Source organism: Octodon degus, unplaced genomic scaffold (assembly GCF_000260255.1).
Source record: "Octodon degus isolate 3935 unplaced genomic scaffold, OctDeg1.0 scaffold00234, whole genome shotgun sequence".
NCBI lineage: Eukaryota > Metazoa > Chordata > Mammalia > Rodentia > Octodontidae > Octodon > Octodon degus.
Window position 1 is genome coordinate 666,261 of NW_004524810.1, and position 5,682 is coordinate 671,942.

The 5,682-nt window shown below is 35.1% G+C and overlaps 1 pseudogene; it reads left to right on the forward strand.

Moving 5' to 3' along the window:
* Window positions 1-3,868: 3,868 nt before the first annotated feature.
* Window positions 3,869-4,301, forward strand: LOC101585815 (annotated as a pseudogene).
* Window positions 4,302-5,682: the final 1,381 nt, after the last annotated feature.

Genomic DNA, 5,682 nt, shown 5'->3' on the forward strand with positions numbered 1-5,682 from the left:
CCTGAATCAGCTGGGTGGGTCTTGCCTCTAGCCTCTTTGCCGGGAGTTCTGCTGAAGGGTTCCGTGCTGGGCCTGTGCTCTGGGTCTGTTCAGGATCTAGAAGGCCCCAGGTCCTCTCACTCACTCACCGGGCCTGCGCTCTGGGTCTGTTCAGGATCCAGAAGGCCCCGGGGTCGTCTCACTCACTCACCGAGCCTGCGCTCTGGGTCTATTCAGGATCCCGCGGCCTGGGTCGTCTCGGAGAAATAATCTTAACAAGCTTTTTTATGTGTTGATATATGGTTTGGTTTTTAGTTGTCAGTTTTACTAGTAGTTATTTTCTCCTTTCAAAGTGGTCTGAAAGAGACTGGGCATGGTGGCACACACCTGTAATCCCAACCTTCAGGAGGCTGAAAACGGGAGGATCACTATGAGTCCGATCTATGTAGTGAGACCCTGGAGACCCTGTGCTAAATAAATTATTTAAAAAATGATCTGAGTAGGTGCTTTGATGCTGAGATACACAGCCTAAAGCACATTATAAAGGTAAATATGCCCTTACATAATAACAGAAGATGTACCCATTCCAACAGATGTGCATATCTCAATATAGAAACGGAACAAACATGACAAGCATGGCAACAAAATAAACTTCCAAAAGTGAGTAATTTCCCAATAACCTAATCCAAATATATCAGTATGGATAGCATGTCAGAGAGACTTTTTTAAAGACTGATTACAAACATGATAAATTCAAATAAGATAAAATAAATAAGTGAATGAATTAAGGAAGACCATGCGGTGTATAAAAAGTATTTAAGTAAAGAGATAGAGATTCTGAAAAAGAACCAAACATAAACCTTGAAAATGAAAAATCAATAAGCCAACTAAAAAACACACACCTGAAACTATCACCATTAAAATAGATCAATGAAGGAAAAAAATTCATCAAGGCTTGAAAATAGAATGAGTGAATCCACAAAGAGATATATAAGAACTCTATGGTGGATGCTATAAAAATCCCTGGAAGAGACAGCTTCCTGGGGAACTACCCGCTTGGGCCCCCCTCCTGTCCCTCTCTTGGACAGGAGCTTTCTTTCTCTCAATAAATATATTCTGCTCATAAAAAAAAAAGAATTCTATGGTGATACTAGAAGACCAAACCTAAGACTCATAGGTCTTCAGAAAGGAATAGGAAGATACTTCAATTGCATAGGAAATGTATTCAGGGAAATAGAAACATAAAATTTCCCAACTCTGAGGAGTAAGATAGACATTAAAGCTGTAGCAGGATTGAGAACCTGAAATAGGCATAAAGCAACTGATGACATATTACATTCAAAGTGCCAAAATCTCAGAATAAAGAAAGAATATTAAAAGCTGCAACAGAGAAATGCCAAATCACGTATAATGGAAAACTTATCAGAATAAGAGTAGATTTTTAAATAGAAACTGTAAATCCTGGGAAAGCATGAACTGATGTATTTCAAGTGATGAAAGAAAATAACTGCCAACCTAAATTACTGTGTCCTGTAGAGTTATCCTTAAGAATCAGAGGAGGAAGGCAGATCTTCCAAGGCAAGCTGAAAATACTTAATGGAATCATACAAAGGAGGAAGATAAACAAACAAAAGACATGGAAGAATAGATAAATAAAGGACAGGTAGGAATCAGTCAAACATTAGAAGAAGAAAAAATAAATATAACAGGGCTTAAAACACACATTTCTATAATATCCCTGAATGTAAATTTTTAAATTCTGCAGTAAAAACAGTCAGCCAGGTGAATGAATTTTAAAAAGTGTACATTATCTACAGCAAACACAGCTCAAGGATGTGTTTCAAGAATAAAAGTAAAAAAAAATAAATAAATAAAAGTAAAAGGATAGAGAAATTATTCCACACAAGTGGAATCTGAAAGCAAATGACCATAGCTACTCAAATATCTTACAAAGCAGGCTTCAAGTCAAAATTTATCAAAAGAGACAAAGCAGGTCACCATATTGGTAAAAGGAATAACCCACCAGAAAGATATAATGATTGTAAATATCTATGTACTAGACATAAGCACATGCAGTTTCATAAAATGAACACTACTTGCAATAAAGAGACCTAAAAGCCCAATGTAATCGCAGTGAATGACTTCAAAACTTTACTTTCACCAAAAGAGACCACAAAAAAATCCAGACAGCCCTCCCAAAAATATCAACAAAGACTCAATAAAGTCCAATGTACCATATATTAGGTAGACTTTATAAGAGACACAGAATATTCCATCCAACAATAGCAAAATACGTATTTTTCATCAAACCATGAATTTCTCAAAAATAGACCACATTTTAGGATGTAAAGCAGGTCTTAACAAGTACAAAATAGGAAATAATTTCTTATATCTTATCCAATCACAATGGAATGAAACTAGAAATCAATGACAAGAGAAACAATGGAAACTATACAAATGCATGGAGATTAAATAATACAGTTTGAAAAAAAATGTATAGCTTGAGCAATCAGTGGATCACTGAGAACTGGGGAGTGGAATTTGAAAGTTCCTAGAATTAAATACAAATAGAAACCCAACAAATTAGGTCCTGTGGGACACAATGAATACAGCTGTAAGAAGGAAGTTTACAGCCATAACTTCCTACATGAGAAAATCCAAGATTTATCCAACACATAGCCTGACACTGCATCTCAAGTTCTTAAGAAAACAAGAGCAAACCATAACCAAAACAAATTAAAGAAATAATAAATACTGGAACTAAAATTAAAGAAATACGAACTAACAGTACACTAAAAACAAATCAGTGAATCAGAGAATTGGTACTTTAGAAAGATAGAGAAGAATGATAAAACCTTAATCTACTAAAAAAAAAAAAAAGAGTGAACATATAAATCCATAAAATTAGAGCCAAAGGAAATATACAGCAGATATCATTAAATTTGAGGGATTGTTAGGGATTACTCTCAAAATTTATAACCCAGTAATTTGTAAAATTTAGAAGGAATAGTTAAATTACTAGACACATACGATCTACTAAAAGTTAACCAAGAGGTTATAAAAAAATGTACTCAGACCAAGAACAATGATCTTGAAGCAATAATATAGTCTTCCAACTAAGGAAACCCAGGACCAAGTGGAGCCACTTCTGAATTTAGCACACATTTAAATAACAAATTCAGTGATCTTTAGAGCGCACAGTGCTGTCTTCAATATCTTTCACCTTGTTTTTTTTTTGTTTGTTTGTTTTGTTTAATGTGTGTTGTTTCTAGTGTCTTTGTTTTCTTTTAATTTTAGGGAAGGACCTACAGGGCATTCAGGGTCTCACTACTAGATTGGACTTGTAGTGATCTGCCTGTTTACAGCCTCTCAAGAGCTGTGATTACAGGAGAGCACCACCACACCCAGTCTCAATTGCCCTCTCAGTGTGCCCTGGGGGCAAGGCCAGCACAACAGGCCTGCGGATCGAACCCTCAGCCCCTGTGCCTGCTTGTAGGTGCTTTAATCCACTGAGCTATTTGGCCCTCTAGTGTCTTATTGGAAGGAAGAGTTAATGTTTCATTGATTGGTCTTGCATGCCTTTACCTTTTAATCTGAGTAACAAATTTGATGATATAAATATTTAATAACAACCATTGTTAAAAAATAAATCTCTCCTTGTTTTGAAATACTGTATCATTTTTATTTTATGTGCTTTGTTTTTGTCTTTGTCTTTGTTATTTGTTTTGGGGGGATTTTCTTCCTTAAAATGAAAATAAAACAATAAAGAAGAAAACCAGTTCTTCTCAAATAATCTCATGAAATAAAAGGTAAGGAATGCTTGTAAAGTCATTTTATAAAGAGAATATCATCCTGGTATCAAAATAAAGGCACAGACAGCTCACTGAAGATGAATGCCAGAGGATTTGGCTCTCAGCTGAAGTACAGTATTCCAGTTACTGATCTTTCCACGAGTGGGCCTTTTGAATCACATGATCTTCTTTGGTAAGATTTTCCATGTGTGAAAAATGAACTGTTACCAAGTCATGCTCTTGAATTATCAGAAAAAAATTTCCAGCTCAACCAAGACAAAATGAATTTTTCCACACTGAGGAACATCCACACTGAGGATCACTTTGGTCCTCTAAAATTATAAATGGAGTTCAAAGCAGTACAGCAGGTTCAGCATCTTCCATTTTTTTTTGTAGCTCAACACTTTCACTGGATATTTTGAGAGGTATTGATGAGACTGTCAGATATGAAGATATTCTCGATGATCCATCCCAAAGTGAGCTCATAGAGAACCACACCTGATGGTGGGATAAAAATTTGGTTTACTGTGATGTGTGTATTTGCTGTTCATGAACCAGAGTGGGTATCATGTTGTAATTGACTTTTGGTATAATTTGATATATATGGCATTAAATTGGGGTGGCATATGAAAAATAAAGGCACAAAAAAATAGAAAAAAATATATCAATATCCCTGATGTCCTTCATGAACATAGATGTAAGAATCTCCAGTAAGATGCTTTTTCTCTTTTTTCTTTTTCTTTTTTCTTTTTTGGTTTGTGGAACTGAAGTCAGGACCTTGCAGTTCCTAGGCAGGTGTTGTGCCACTGAGCTATATCCCTGGCCCTCAATAAGACTCTTATAAACCAAATTCAAGGACATATTAAAAAGATCGTGTGTCATAACCAAGCTGCTTTCACCCATGAGATGCAATGATGGTTCACCATCTGCAAATGAAGAAAGCATAAAGCAACGTGTAAAAAAAAATCACATGGCCATACCCATGTGATTCTTCAGAAAAATCTTCAAAAAATTCAACATGATAAAATCCCCAAAGAAATGAAGCAAGAAGGATCTTACTTCAATATAACAAAGAGTATGAATGACAGATACAACACCAACATCACTGAATGGGAAAAAACTAAATGTGTTTCCTATAAAACCAGGAATGTAAGTTTCTTCTCTCTCATCACTCCTTTTCAATGTAATACTTGAAATTTTTGTCACGGCAAATAGGAAAGAGAAAGAAAGAAATGGGATACCAATGGGATAGGAAGAAGCCAAATTATCCCTAGTTACAGAAGATATAATCTTACTTAGAAGATTCCAAAAATCTCAGGGAGATTGATTTTTTTTTTTGTACCAAGAATTGGATTCATGACCTTGCATTTATGACCTTGCACTTGCCAGGCAGGTGCTTATGCCAAGGAGCTGTCTCCCCAGCCCCTAGAGGAAGATTTTTGTATTTGATAACCAGAATCAGCAAAGTGGCAGGGTACAAAATAATGATATAAAAAACTCAATAGCTTTTCTGTTCACCAACCCTAAAAAGAGACCAAAACAAATTACTTTGACAGTAACTTCAAAATAATTAAAAGAGGTTAAAAAAAAATGTCTGCAATGAAAATTATGACACTGAAGGAAAAAATTGAAAACACTACAAGATGGAAAGATTTATTCTGTTCATGGATTCAGGAGAATTAGTAGTGTTAAAAGGTCATATCACTGCTGAAAATGATCTACAGATTTATTTAAATTCCTTCCAAGTACCAAGGACACAATTCAAAGAACAACAAAAAGTAATCCTAAAAGTTATAAACATTTCTATAACTTTCAGGAGTTATATGAACATATGACTTTTATACTTGAAAATCATTGTCTCTGTTTAACTGTTTTCACTAACCAAAATAATTTTTAAACAATGGAAAAAAAA